Raw genomic sequence first — 16,954 nt, 5'->3', positions numbered from 1 at the left:
ACATGTGACTGTTTTATTAGGGTGACTGCTGTATTAGAGTATCTCTAGTCAGCCTGCAAAGAAGTGCTTGCCCCAAAAAGGGGTGTGGTCATCATGGTTTCGATCGATTATTAGACTAGAGTATCTCGAATCAGCCTACCACCTTGAGGGTGCGTGGTCACAAATACAGCTAGTGTAAAAGGGGCGTGGTCATTGTGGTCTCGATCGATAGATCGAGACCACATAGAATAAAGAATGGGCATGACCTTGTTACCTATCGTGGAGTACTGGTACCTCCGTACAGTCTGGGGCCGTACAGTAGCATAGTCTAAGCGCCTTAAATAATTTTGTGGTGTCTATTATGCTGCTTAAAGAAAGTGTTGATATGGAAAATTAATGCCTCGGTATGGTTTCGTTGGATGAAGAAGACAAGCAGCCTGAGTGAAGATAAAAGAAAAGACAAGGCTCACAGGGCGCACACTTGTTGGAACCCCAAAAGGCACATCCCACCAGTGAGTTTGTTGTTGTGGCGTAAAATGGTGACCGTGCGTTGCTTCGTTTGGGCTCTAGGCTTGCAACTGTGGTGAGTGAGTGAGTGAGTGAGTGAGTGAGTGAGTGAGTGAGTGAGTGAGGGAGGGAGTGAGTGAGTGAGTGAGTGAGTGAGTGAGTGAGTGAGTGAGTGAGTGAGTGAGTGAGTGAGTGAGTGAGTGAGTGAGTGAGTGAGTGAGTGAGTGAGTGAGTGAGTGAGTGAGTGAGTGAGTGAGTGAGTGAGTGAGTGAGTGAGTGAGTGAGTGAGTGAGTGAGTGAGTGAGACGAAATTTCCTGTTTTGACGATTTTTAAAAAATTCTATATCTGGCCGCCAGTAAGTGTTCTCTTGTTTTTAATGCTACATTTGATGTTAGATGGACTAATATTATTCCGTAAAGGTGATTTTCGTCGCGTAAGAAGTTGGTTTTTAAGGGCAGTATTTTTGGCGGCGTTCATCACTTTTGATGCAAACCCTACTTAAACAGTACTACCGTACTGTTTGATTCCTGACTGTTCTATTAGAGCATTTTAACTATAATTACTCATCATTATACAGTATGGTAGTACTGTATAGTATGGATCTCATGGAGGGTTGGGCTTTCTTACCAACAAAACCAGCCTAACTTTTCCTTCACAACAGCTTGGCAATGTCAAACCTATAAATGTCTTCAAAGCAACCCCATATCCTTCCAACAAGTTTCTATTTGAATTTTCTACTAACTGACTGAATGAAGTCTCCAGCCAAGCATAACTCCACTATGGTTAAGGCTACGGGCTTGATTTCTCCACTATTTGATGTCATTTCAGCCCAAGGCATGCCTTTTCACCAACAACAGCAGCTACAATGCATGCATCATGGACCCTCCTTAGTGTCCCTTTTCTTTCTCCACTACCATACAGGTGTTGATTGGTAGTAATGTGTCATGGCTTCACTGCTTTAATTTCCATAGTGTAACTAGATTGATTGTAGAAGTGCTTCTCATACTGTTCTTCATTTGTAATGCTATACAAGTGTATAACAGATAACATATTACTGAAGAATGGCCACTTCATGTTTCAGTACAGTAGACCCTCATTTACATGTACACTCATATTTTTTTGAAACTAGAAAATAACTGTTCTGTTTAAATAAATCAACAAAGCTCTGTATATAAATGTATGGGCTTCATTTATCCAAGCAATTCACTTACCCGAGCACTTTCTGTTGCCTGAGAGTTTGCATAACTTGTAATTGATAGTCAGGATACATTTTCAGCCGTAATTTCCATAGTGGCTTGCTTCTCATACTATTAACACTGTAACATAGGTGGAACATAGCTGAAAAAAGGTGAAACGGCCACTTTGCATTTTTGTAATTGAGGTATGTGCTGGTTCGAATTATGTTATTGCAAAAAAAAGTAAACAAAGGAAAATTTTTAAAATTTACGTTTGCATAGGAATCACAGAGCAAATGAAGCAAGGGAGGTCATGTAATCCTGCCTACTTTAGTTATGGCTATGCTATTAACAGGCTGTAGGAAGTAAATGCACACTAGTATAGCTGCAGGTGTAGATGACCCCCATGTTTAATTTGTTGTTTTTTGCTGTTTCTACTCACATGTAAATCTTTCATTTCCTAACATTTGTAGAGTTGGATGTTCTTGATGTTTACTTATTTGCCATTTTATTTTGCATCATAACTATGTAAACTATTAAGATGATGAATTGCCAATATGAATGAATGGCTCTGATGCCCATGCACAACGCCACTAGCAAAATATGAATAATGTGCTTTATATAAGAACACAAAATTTGTAATAAGTAATAGCCCATTTTCACATAAGGGCTAAAGAATGTGGTGGTTAATAATTGTGATTGCACAACATCCGGTGTACATGTCCTTTAAAATGTATTGAAGCCTATGGGAGTGAGGTAAGAAATCTTCGCAGGAGCTTAAACTGTACCGTTTATTCTTATTATGAGAATGAAATTGTAATCTTCAGGTTGTTAGCATCACGATGGTATATAGTTTGTGAAGATATGCTGTGTTGTAAAGTGGAAAGAAGCGACTTTAGCAGGGCAGAATACTCTGGTGACTTTGTTTTCAACATCTAGAAAGTCTACTTAGTGAGATAAACTTTGTTACTACATTTCTACAAGGCTAGGAACAATGCTATGCAAAATTTTATCACAGAAATAGGCGATTTTTCATCGCTGTGATTCTATCAATACTAGGCAATTATTTCACCCGTTGCAGAAGGTTTAGTGGCCACGTTTTGTTGCCTAACGATCCTCTATACTTATAAGAGTAAAATACCTCGCTTTAGGAAAGATGCAGCCTTTAAAATTCAAGGTATCACTACCATTTGACACAAGATCGCTGATTTCTCAATCACATGTATCTTTCCAATTTTCACATCATTGTTGTAGTATAGTGGCTGCTATAAAAGTATGTTCTTATAATAAGAATAAACTATATGGTTTGGGCTCCCGTGAAGTGTAAAAGTCTTAGTCCCATAGGTTTCAATACATTTTAAGACCTCCCAAAGGACACCGGATGTTGCACAATGTGTAATAAATTACCATACCGTGAATGCTTTAGCTTGCATGGAAATCAACTATTGTTTACATCTACAATATAGAGGGAAATGTTTTTATAGATATCACCAGCTCACAGCATCACCTACTCCACAATTGGCAGAGATCGACCAAGTACATGTGAAAGCATCAGTAGCAAAGAAAATGCAGCATATATTCTACCCAGAATTGATGAAGAATTTAGCTCGGTTTTTTCTGATGCAATCACAAATGAGGAAATGTTGGATTTCATTAGTGGACACAATACTGTACATTCATGTAAGAATTCATCAGAGTTTATAAACAGTTCTGAACGTGGCACTGAAATGGCTACAGGTCACAGCAGAAATAGTTCACAAACTGAAGATCACTATATGCTAGAAAAGGATATGATGCTTATTAATCATGATAAAAAGGGAAATGATTCAGTAACAGTCAACACAGGCAATAGTGGTTGGGTATTGTCAGATTCTCGTCACATGAACACGTCAAGTGAAGGTGACAATGATTCTGTTCTATATGCTTTAATGTCCAGTGATTGTACTGGTGATCAATTTATGAAACACCCTGATTATTATGATAGGGATGGTGGCAACAATACTGTTGATAACTCCTCAGTACCGGAAATTTAAACCAAAGCATAATGTCAAATGCAGTTTGCTTGTACATACATATTTTTAACTGTGTCATATTAACTGCACCTGTTAAGATACTCCCAAATATAATTTTGACTGTACTTCCCATGTGGTAATTCTCTTATAAGACATTTGCCTTTCTCCTTTTTTCTACTTATAAATGGGTTTAACAAGAAGGCAAGGCAGCACTATATTACATCATTTTTGTGTAACGCAATCCAGATTTGTGTAGGGCAAAAAGATCAGGAAAATCAATGTAGGGCAAATGTTTTCAAAGTGTTTCTGAGCACTGTAATACTGCATCAAATAATCACTACCCGATACAAATAAATACTCGGGATTTGCTGAAGAAGAATAACGGGTGACTTTTCTGTACAACTGGTTTATTGAATGTGAAATTTTAAATTACCTCCTAAAAACTTACTTTAGCGTCTGAAAGGTAACTTATTTTTCCTTGCCTGACTTTATTAATTAGTCCTCAAACTACCTGTTTTTATCTACACTTAATAAAGTGCAATTGCACTTGGAGCTTCTACTAGCTTCCTAACTAACATATAGTGAAAGCTCAGAAGAGGGAAAATTGGTATACCTGGTAGATATATGCAACTATAGCTACAGTACAACTTAGCTTAGAGAATCTGAAGGCATGAAAATTTAGCCTTCTAAGATTAAGTTTGGTAATTTTGATGTGAACTGTATTGAACAAACATATTTTATGTGTTGTGTTGAGCCATTTCATGTTAAAAGGAAGTGATCATCTAGCTGGCAGTAATACTAGCTATCATATAATACAGAGGGAGCAGCTTAGGAGTCTAGGGTGCACAGAAACTGCTCTTAAATTGATGCTATAGAGACACTAAAAAGCACCTGTGGCCAGCAATATCATGCAATCTATGTTGCAACTGCTTTCAAAGATTATTTTCACCTACTGCCCCCTTCAGTAATGATCCATACATTTAGAAGTTCAAAATTTACTTTAGTTGATTATGTTAATAAACAACACTCAATAGCTATATACCTATAACATACACTTTAACGCATTATAAAATACACTACTCATACAAGTCACTAAAAGATATGTGTGGAATTTGGTAGCGAGGCCCAATTACTGTAGTCTTGTTAGTTTTACAGATGAATAAAATTTATCTCAATCATATTGCAAATTATACATCAAGTGTGTAGCTAAAACTGACAATGCCCTTCTGATAAGCTATTAAAAAGATTTATAGTCTTGCAAAGAACCAATAAAATTTTAGCAGTGCAAAACAGGAACTTTGAGGGTATAATATTTCTTTAATATTAAATAATTGGTAAAGCAGGAGGTTTTATACAATGATAATGGTAGTGCAACGGTCAAGAAGAAGCCCACACACTTTTATCAGAGTTTTAGTGATATAACTTTGCTCTTTTAGAATACATTGATTGAGTATTTCAAGCTTAATTTAAGCCTACTCCTAAAACAATGATTCCGGAATTGTATAAAAAATTCTTCGTGAACCTTCCATTGGGATGGTGCCTAATCACTGGAGTGACATTTTTTTCTATTTATAAGGAATAAGGATGGGTTGTGATGACATGTCAACACTGAGTGGTAATATGAAACTTTACCATAAATATCAAGAAACAATAATATTATTAATTGAGAAAGTATATAGCAACTATAAAATAAAAGAATGTGATACATGAATACATCGTATGAAAAAGACCAATATCAAAGCCTTTCCCTTATAATTCGATACAGAAAAAGCAAGCCTGTTATACAGAAGTTATAAACATCTTGGCTGTCTTTTGCTGTAATTGTTTTGCAATTTACTTATATGTTTGTAGCTGCAGTAAACCAAAAATGAATTCATTTGCATGATTCCATTCACTATGATGTAGTCTGCTTTATAACAGATGCTAGCTGAAGTTTACTAATTGAGTCTGGAAACATTTTGGTATATCTACAGATATACTGAAATGTTTCCATTCCAGCACGACTTTCTTATGGTGACTATTAGTCACAGGAGTCTAGTGTTGTAATTGTATGACATTCTCATTTTTAGTTACAGTTATATTGTTATTGTAGGGTTCCAAAAATTAATTGTTAACAATAAGTCAAACTGTAAAGTTATTGTTGTATACTATTATTATTTGTTACTGTCATTGTTTTGTATATATGGCATGCAAGAATTAGTTCTTATAGTAATAAGTAGCTAGCACTAGGTACTTCAATATTTTTGTCATTAAAGTCTGCTCTAGATTCTTTAGCTGCAGGTGAATATACACACACTTTCAGAGACCTCAACCTGTGTAGAGGCTAAAATGAGCGTGGTGTACATATGTATGAGTGGCATCCTTTTCTAATAGATTTTCCTATGCTAAGTGCAAATTTGGCACTACTTTAATAATAATACATTTGGTAATTTCTCCATTTATAGTTTGGTTTGAGCTATAGAAGCACTGCAGGTTAATACTTTTGCATTGATTTCAATGGCATGAGAAGCTATTTTTGTCTTGAATTGCAATGCATAAGATGGAAAACTACACATGACATAGTTAAATACCAAATATATGTGTGTACTTCACACATAATGCATGAGAGCTAAGGTGTCTGTATGTACTTTTAGTTTTAAAGTTTTTGCCATATATAGCACAAGGATATACATTTATATATTTCAAAATTTTTGGAATTTATAACTAGAGTAGGGACCATAGCACATCGATAAAAAGTACTGAAACAAGCTGGAGTAGTGCACGATATTAAATCACAGTAAAACAATAAGAAGTGTTATGTCCCTACTGTGCTCCAAGATACCACAATGGAAATGCACAGTAGGGATGTAACACTTCTTATTGTTTTACTGTGATTTAATATTGTGCACTACTCCAGCTTGTTTCAGTACTTTTTATCGATGTGCTACGGTCCCTACTCTGTTATAAATTCCAAATTTTTTGAAATACTTGTTTGTTAACTTTTTTTGTAAATAATTTTATTATGATTGGTGACACATAGTGCATTTGAAATTTTAAATGGTGCCGAGCGCCCCAGCTATATCGTCTGAAAAGTGAAGTATCCATTACACTTTGTTGTCAGCTATGTTCAATTTGTTAGACAGCAGTACAAATCAAGAGCTGTTCAAAAAGCATCTCTGCAACCCACGCATACCGAAAGAAAGGGTTGGTGCCGCATGCCCCAGTTATCGTCAGAAAAGTGAAGTATCCATTATGCTTTGTTGTTGGCTATGTTCAACCCATTACACAGAAGTATGAATCAAAAACTGTTTTAAAACACCTCTACAATCGAAGTAGCCACTATGAAAAATATGAATAATTTTCGTTACGTAGGGAAGCCATCATGTGCTACCACCTAATTGACACTTTTTTGACTGTCAGCAAAGATGAATGGGACACAAAGGAGGACACTGGTAAGTCCATGAAGAATGCATAGTACGTACTGTGGTATGCCAAAAGGCACCTCTTGGGCTGAAGCAACGTCAAACAGTGAAAAAATCAAGCCTGTAGCCTTAGCCATTATCAAGTTAAGCTTGGCATCAGGCAGGCACATATCAAAACATGCTATTGGGATTTGTAAAGTCAGAATTGCAAAAATGGCAAAATCAAATTTACAGCCAGTAATCATTTTATCAGCAATATTGTACATTACCAGTGTCCTTTGTTTGTTTTCTGCCCTTAGATCATGAAATGGACTGATTAAACACTGATTTTTTCAAAGATTTCAGGATGGATGGATCACTTTTTCAGTTTCTCCAATACAAACTCCATACATTTTACATCATTTTGTATATTCAATAATTGCAAGCACTAGACACAATCAAATACCATAAAACTTAATATCATTCAACTCCTTATGAATTGCTCTATCCGATTCCGGCCGAACAAAATTCGTAATCGCTATGGTAATGGCGTGATTCCGCTATTTAATTAGAACGTGAAATTCGTGATTTGCTCTCCAATGGATTTTGTATTGCGTAAGTTGCTATTTACCATCGTTTGTTGTAAATTTGCAAGCTGTAAACACTTTAGCTTCGAATAAATTTTGTTACCATCGGATAGAGGAGTGTTATGCGTGTATAATGGTGGCCGAACAATTTTGATACCGCCTTCAGAACCAGAGTTATGATGAATAATGTAACTTAAAACTAACTTACCTCCATAGGCTGCTGTACATTGATTTTACGCATAATAATATTTTACGGAAAATTGTAATGTATGGGTTAATTTGACATGAGTTTTGATAGGAGTCAGTAGAAAATTCGAATTCCGTTGAATAAAAAAGTTTAAAAATTTTGTAGCAACTTGTTGAAAGCATTTTGGGTTGATCTCTGAAAGCTTGTTTGGGCTTAGTTTTACTAAACTGATACTGCCTCATCATCGTCTGGGAAAATTGAAGCTGTTATTTGGGTGATGTTGTTTCATGGGCCACGCCTACTTCTTTGTGGTCCCTACTATACACTACTATCATAGTGAAAGCTTGTTTGGGCTTAGTTTTATTAAACTGATACTGCCTCATCATCGTCTGGGAAAATTGAAGCTGTTTTTTGGGTAATGTTGTTTCATGGGCCACACCTACTTCTTTGTGGTCCCTACTATACACTACTATCGTAGTGTATGATATATATATATATATATATTTAACCATAGGTTTAATAAATAGGTTGTAGCCACTTGTGCACTGTGTAGTGATACTGTGTTTTTTTGTGTGTGTTTGTTTCCTCAGTTGGTTTCTGTCAACTATCTAGTATAGAAATGGTCACTTTTGTCATGCTGGAAGTGGAATTCCTTGTTTGGTTACAGGGTACAGTGATTTCATAAGGTAATGAAATTCACATGTTTATGGATTCCACTGTCTTAGCACTTTGGGCAGACATAGCCTCCTATGGGTTAATTAATTAACTGTCTCTGGTATTGTTAGGGAAACTGATTGTCTACATTTCCATCCCACATTCCTGCTAAACCTATTTCTGGGCTATGAATAAAGCTGTAATAGTAAATTGCTGTAGTGTCAAGTACTAACTTCTAGTACTTTGCTGATTTTCTCAAACACCCACTTTCCTAAACTTCCTATCTCTTTTCATGGTGGTTTCCATTGACTGGTTTCCTCAACCAGTTGATGTGACAATGGGTTGGTGCTATGTATGTTACTGTTGGTTCCCACGAATATCCCCAAAATGCAGATTGTTATTAGAGCTTTACAGTGACCAGCATTGAAAGTCTGACAGCAACTTGTGCTGCAGCCTTTGGATTACCTAACCTAATTGGAGACTTTAAGACAACTTTAATTATAATAAGGATATAATTTGCTTGCATTGGGAGTGCCACTATTGCAGTAGGTACTACGAACTCAACTGACATTTTTATTATTAATGGTTCTGAAAAAGACCAAAGTCTTATATAACCATACAAATAAAAATTACATAATTATAAATCTATTGTCTCCAATAAATGTCTAGTAATGTCTAAAAGAAGTTGTGTCCAAAGCATTTACTATATCAGTTTGAAGGGTGTTCCAGTCGTCGATTATTCTGTTAAAGAAAAAAATTTAATCTAGTGTTGGTGTTGGCCCTTTCCTTATATAACTTCAAACCATTAGATCTTGTGGTATTACAACTTATGGTAAAAGATCTTGATGTGTTACCTCAATTAAGTCCCTGATAATTTTATAAGTAGTTATCATGTCCATTCGTTTTCGCCTGTACTAAAGGGAAGGTAAGTTTAAAACTTGTAACCTTTCCACCTACTCAAATCTGGAACCATCTGGGTAGCACATCTTAATTTGCACTGCTTCTAATGCTCTAATTTTCTTCAATAGGTAAGGATTCCAGATTATAGATGCATAATCCAAGTGGGGTCTAACAAAGCTAGTATACAATATATAATTATACGAAATACTGTTGGGGTGAGGTGAAGAAAGGTGCGCTTGATAATTCCAACCATTCTGTTTTCCTTCATGATGGAAAGGTTGATATGCTTTGAAACTTTGAAATTACTTGAAAAGGTGACACCTAAATCTCGCTCTTCACTGCATTCCTGAATCTCTATGTCATCAGAGTCAACTATATGTTCGATGTTCTATCTGATCGTGTGATCCAAAATGGTTTGCCTGCTGTGCACGTGGGTAGAATCACAACACTCCAACAACCCTTGTTCCATCCCCTTATATTGATGCTTATGGTTTGCTCCTACTCATACAGCATAAAGAACAGGGATTGCTGAAAATACCTATGAAACAAGAAAGGATAGCTGGAGTAAATTAACAAGGATTGTGTTATATTATGTATTTTTTGTGTCACATGTGATTGTTGCATAACTTGGATTATAGCTATATAAGTGAAGCTGATGAAATCATAGTTATGTCCCTGACAATTACATTTCTATTAACTGGTGGTGGTAGCTATATACACATACCAAATTTTCACACATTTTACAACAATTCATTACCTTCCGGATCATCCACTGAAGAAGTAAAGTAGTCAACAAGCTAAGTTTCCCACCATTTTAGATAGTTTTTTAACCAAGGTTGGCTATATCAGGTGAGCTCCAAAAGGGATGGGAGATGGGGGGGCTTGGAAGGCAGAAAAGATGTTATTTAAATTGAAGAACATTTTGAAATGAACAGAATTAGGCCTAGTTATGGGCCATTCAGGGCTCAAAACTGGCTAAAATGAAAGGAAATTTACAGCAAAGGTCATTGTCCAATACCATGGAGCTGTACAGCCACACACAGCTATCTCCTAGTTGGCCAGGACTCTATCAAGACCCCAGACCACTCATACAGCTCGCCACTGTACTTGAAAAAAGCAGATCACTTCACTCTGGTCGACTGTGACAGTGAAATTTGATAGTATATTCATAAAGCTTGGTGTTTGTGTAAAAAAATCTAACTTCCTGTCTTGGGCGATAAGACCGTTTTTTGCAGATCCCGTCACAATTAATTGTGCTATTAAAGAAGTAAACAACCAAGAAGAAGGAAAAATTAAGAATTTTAAGCTGGATTAGGGATCAAAGAACAAAAAAGCAGGAAAACAAACACTGTAAAATCATAAGTATGAAGTTCATACTTATGGTATGACTCCTGCAGTAGTTTAGTGTGATCATCATATTTCAGAATTATGAGCATCACACTTTGAAGTATAATCATCATACGCAAGAGTCATACGATCAATTTACAGTGGGGGAACAGCTGAAGTTGTGAAACAACAGATGGAGGTTGCCTATACCTGCAGATATACTACATGTATCCCTATTTCAGTCATGCTTATAGACTAAAGAGTATAAGTAGAGATTAGATATCCACTAGTATATGTGACCAGATTTGCAAAAAGAGGTCTTCCACACGCATCCAATTCTATGAAGATGAAATACCATAACTCAGTGTTCAAGAAACATATGAGCAGGTATAGGCAACCTCCCTTGTTTCACAACTTTCAGCTGTTCCCTTGTTTCCCTGCTGTTTTGTTCTTTGATCCCTAATCCAGCTTAAAATTCCTAATTTTTCCTTCTACTTGTCATTATACACAAATTGAACTCTGCATTGGACTGGCAGTATGTACATCACAAAATTTAATATATATGGCATGGTCTTAAATTTACGTAATTCTTTACTTTGCTGTATATAAGCACCTTAATTTATTAATCACATCCTACACTCTCACAAATGAAGAATGCTAGACTATATTGTGATAATTCTCTCTGTCGAAACAAGACTTCATCAGAATTAATTGATTGTGAATTTAATGCTGAAAGGAATGATGACCATACTAAAAACATTATCACCTGGACCAGATCATTACATATTAGAGGAGAAAATGATGCATGCTTCTCACAACAGAAAACAATACAACTAGCTATAGGGACTAGAGTAGCAAACACTGATAATGATGATGAAATAATTTGCCATCAAATCAATAGCTCATGCATCAGTTCTTTCTATAATCACATCTAGCGATTGTGGTAGTGAGGGTAATACAGAGGTGGAACACCCTGGTCACTATGCTACAATTAAACAGGACACTGCTTCAACTGTCAGTGATGTTCCAATGTTCAGATCATTATTCCACAATCAAGCAGAATGAGAGTAGTGCTAACAGTGATGATGACTCCTTCCCAGAATATTTAATCTTTTGTATATGTAACCAAATTTTGGAGAATCAACCATATGGGTGCATTTACACTTAAAATATTTAATGGCCAAATAGTAAGCTTTATAGCACTGTGAAAAAAGTGGGATATAATATGGTATTTCCAGTGGCTTATTGAATACAAATAAGCTTTAATATAAACCCTGTATTGTACTCATGTTATAGTTTAGTATAATACATACTATACTATTACATATATGGTTTCAGTTTATTTACCACATTACCTGAAATAGCTTATATCGAATATAATACCCACACTATACCATCACATATATGGTTTCAGTATGTTTAACACATTAACTAAAGCCTTACATGAGATTGTTAGTATAATACAGGTTATATCAAGCTTTTTTGTATTCAATAAGCCACTGGAAATACCATCTTATATCCCTCTTTTTTCACAGTGTAGTGCGAATCTACTTGTTAATGATTGTAAGCCATTCTCAATACCTTAAATTACTAGAAAACTAAATTTTTTATAACTGCACTCTGCTCATAATATATAGTAACCCACTAAACATGAAAGTTCTTATTATTTCACGGGTGTCCATATGATCATGAGTGATATCCAAAATTAAGTCACATGCATGTACATAACATTATTACATATAGCATATTATGGGTTTTAGCAGTACATATTGACCTTACAATTACTGCAAAAATTGCATACAATGTTTGAAATAGCTAATTGTACAGTAGCACACTTTAGCTTCTACAAGCATAAAGGTCAATATGTACTATCTTCTACATAATTAAGTATGCATTATGTCATAATTAAGTATGCATTATGTGGCTATAGAATACAATAACTTGGAAAGTATCTAACAATGCTAATAATAGCACTATACAAAAGCATATGGCATGTACACTAAAATTTGCTGTTGATCCATTCACACAAACTAGCTTACTGTTATTGTCTATACTGTTAAGCATGTTATACTGCATGCAAATCAAGTTACTACTCCATTAAAATAAAAATTGCTGCACTAAATATCTTGTTCAATTTGACACAATATACTGAGACTGCTTTTGGCAGCTGGCTTTGTAGAAGTATACATGTGCACAGACAAGTAAACACCCATTCATGGCCAGACATATACATTTACAACTCTTGTGAAATCCAGAGATGGCAAAGGGTACATGCATGTGAAGTGTGATGTTTTGCTTGACCAAAGAAACATCACAAGTGACTTTATAGTGAAGTGGTGAACTTCCTGACTAGCTTGACATGGGTTACAGATCAGTCAGATTTTCTTCCATTTCATTCTGAGGGATTTTGTACTACCTTTTGGTGCATGATATTGTGATGACAATGCAGACACTCACTAAGATTAAATTCTTTATTTTCATATTTATTTTACACTGCTATGTTGAAATATCTCTAGTAGCTACAGTAGCTACAACAATTATAGAGCTGGGAAATATACCAGTACTGAGTAAACTGTAATATTTAAGTCATACCGGTTTTAATTGATACTGCTGTTGTTTTTTTTATACCTCCAAACTGTCTGGACAGTATGGCCTTCCTGTGGGCAGAGGGTAACCAGACATATGGAAATGTTTGTAGGACAGGTGCTGATCATGATGTAGTCACTAACTAAACTATGTAAACAAGTTTGTGGTAATTTGTACCTAGGCCTGAGGCTACCTTGCTGTTGGATATTTGGTGCTTTTATTGGGGGTAATTGTAAATGGCTATTACTTTTATACCAATGGATTTTACATTAGAACCATGATATTTAGTAATAACATGATATTTTCTACAGAAGGTATACCGTTAGCTATTTTTCTATACTTCTCAGCTCTATTATAGTATTGACTAAAGACAAGTAAGCCATGCACACAGTCAATAGCAATACTCAGAAGCTATATAGTTGTAGTATGTAACAATGAAAAAAGCAATGCAGTATTTATCTATACATAATAATGCATGTGTCTAATCAATTTCCAAATTCTAAATCCGGTATGCACCATGCATTTATGCATCAATGAAAATTCTCTACTTATACTGTATATCAGCGACTTACATTGAATACATGCCTGCAAGCATATTATGAGTCATGCAATGATCACCATGAAAATCCACTTATATCCTTAGCTGTGCACAATTTTGTCTTAAGTATGCAATATAAACTCAGTATCAATTTTTTGAAAGGTAGCTTCCAGAATTCACGTGAGGGATGTCAGAGTAAAAGTCAGTCCAAAGGCAGCTGGGATTTTGGAGAATGCTCCCCAGAAAAATTTCACATTTTGAAAAGCTCACAATTCTGGGCTGTAATGTACAAGGTGCTATAGGGATCATGCATACTAATTATAATAGTGCTGGAAACTGGACACTTATCAAAAATAACTTCCATAAAATTTATATTAATATCATTTGACTAAGATAAACTGTTTCCCAAAGTAGTCACAAAACTAAGGCTAATAATTTTATCACTGTAATTATTTTTAGAGGTGTTTAAGGTGATGAAATAGACATGAAGCTGTTCTAGGATCAGGTCTGGGTGAAAGAGAGGTTAGATAAGTGGCGTTTCTATCAACTGTTGCCATTAAATAAATGCTACATAAGTATTGCATGTTCACTACTTTCAATTTTGGCTTCAAGTTTTAAAGTTTTTTTTTTAATCAGCCAAAAAGTGGCGAGGCTCTGGCCTTACTGGTTGCACCTCCTCTGACCCCCTTGAGGGAGTCACAGGTGCAAGGGTCTGACATAGCCTTGCTAATAGATTATGAGCATTACAGTAAAATGACTCAACATTGACTGGATTCATGATTCTATGGAAAATGCATGATTCTCTTTGTGATCAGTAAGGAATACACGGTGTTATATATATAACTTAAAACTCTCCAAATAAATTGAAAATTTTTCCTTTAATTAACTTTCCATAGTCCCACAATCTATAAAGCTAAAAAGCCGTCCGTCTGTCTGTCACGCCATTTACTCTCCAAACTTGGTGCGAATCGACACAATCTGTGCTGATAATGAAGCACTCATCATCTGGCTACTGTAAGACTGTTATCGTGAGTTCACACGTGCTTCCGTTCATTCTCTACAGCGAGTAGAAGGCCAAGGTGTAGAGAAAACTTGAGCAACATTCCTTTGAAAACCACTGTTCCAAGTGGTAGAATGCCTGACTAACATGTAAGAGGTCATGGGTTCGAACCCATGTGTTGGCAGATTTTTTTTCTTCCTAGCTACTTGGTACCCTTTTGTGCACACCATTTAGCTCATCATATATTGGCATGCAAAGCATGTATCAAAGTAGGACCTCTGTGTGTTGTATTAGAGTAGGTAGAAGCTTCTTTCACGGTATCCAGAATATCTACCTTTGTTTTAAGCACATAGGTGTGCACTGACATGCAAAACTGATAGTTCAGATTTACCTTATGACTGCTGTAGTAAATAGGCAACTTGCATGATTGGACAGATACTATATAATATATGTACTGTGCATCTGAAAAATGATAATACTGGAACCATGCAGATACCGTAGTTTACACTGAGGAACTGTGTCTGACCTGGCAAAACTGTTTCACCATAATCCTGCTTACATGCTTTCACTACTAAAGGATCATACCATAATGGTCAAATACACTACAAGTGTTTTAAAACTGGGTTTTGTATGGCAAGAAGTATATGTGTCACCGCAGCATCACAACTGAAAGTGCATAGCATAGGACAAGTTCTGAACCTTTGCTTGGCATGCAGGAACTATAATTGTAAATTGTGTTGGCTTTATGTCCAAGTTCATTTCTCTTTGTGACAGTCGGTAAGGTAAACATCATGTAGAAACTGCAACTGTACCATGTGTATATACACCACCTGTAATGTAGGTATACTGTATATACAGTTGCCTTAGTTCACATGCAATTAGTCTTGCATGCTCATTATTTCACTATATGTACTGCATAAGGATCATGTACTTTAAGGTTACAGGATACTGAGCGACTGTCAAACAAAAATTTTATTATGTAATTAAGGCGGGCTTGGTGTTGTGTTGTGTATCAGCTGGTAACAGGCTTAAATTGTTGGGAGAATCATAGCGTGCTGACTGGACAACTAGAAGGTACAAGAAAACACACGTAACAGTACAAGACAATATATATAGATCATAGGCGGCGGAAAGGGGGGGGGGCTAGGGGGCTAAAGCCCCCCCTAGGTCTGCTGAGGGAGGGCTTAGCCCCCCCTCAGAATGATATCACACCGAAATTATCTTTCTTGGAGTGGGGCTGAAAACCGTGATAAAGATCAAGATACTCTAATAGAGCAGTCACTCTAATAAAGTAGTCAGTGTGTAGCAAGCTATGTAAGGATTTTTATGTAGTTTATCAGTTAGAAATGGTAGCTGGTGAGGTGGAAAGCTCTTGTGAGTTGGTTGTGACCTTTTTTTTTTTTTTTTTTGGTCTCACCTTACCAAACTATAGAAATAAGTCTGGGTCAGCTCAGCGGAGCCCCCCCTCATATCAACTACTTCCTCCGCCGCTGATATAGATACAACACACTTAGCAACTGGCGCACCTGTAAGCGCATGCATATAGTTTTGCAGACTAATGGCGATATTTTCCTGAACCAAAAATCAGGACTGTCAAGCTAGTTAACATTTTGTATAAACAGACTACTAGTTTGGCTTCTTGTCTAGGTCCTGATGGAGCCATTTGTAAGAAATAATGTTTCTAGTGCTTGTGATATCAATTCAAAATTTAATTTTGTGACCACAGTGTCTTGCATTAGGCCATATTGCAGTCATATTTCAGCAGCTATACATATTATTCACAAATCCTCTTGTCAGTCCCTCACAAGTGATGTTCTTCAAATCTTAGAATTGTTAGTAAGTTCTCATGGTTCTTCATTGGTCTGATTTTTATTTCATAGTTTTCACTAATTGGCATGGGGACAACTCATGTTTCCATAACAACATTTGAATTCCATGTCAATTAATGAGAAGTTAAGAATGCATAAATATTTGATAACAATGCATTAAGAAAAATCAAACCCCTAATCATGAAAAATGATTGATAGTGTACATGTGGGGTTTACAGTATCCCGTAACCTTAATATTAATTTTATGCTTGGTTCCCAATATATTAATCATTGTTGCATTAGTTGTCCTGCAT

This window comes from Dysidea avara, chromosome 10 (assembly GCF_963678975.1).
Source record: "Dysidea avara chromosome 10, odDysAvar1.4, whole genome shotgun sequence".
Taxonomy (NCBI): Eukaryota; Metazoa; Porifera; class Demospongiae; order Dictyoceratida; family Dysideidae; genus Dysidea; species Dysidea avara.
The sequence above is the reverse complement of the archived record's forward strand: the minus strand, read 5'-3'. Positions refer to the sequence as shown.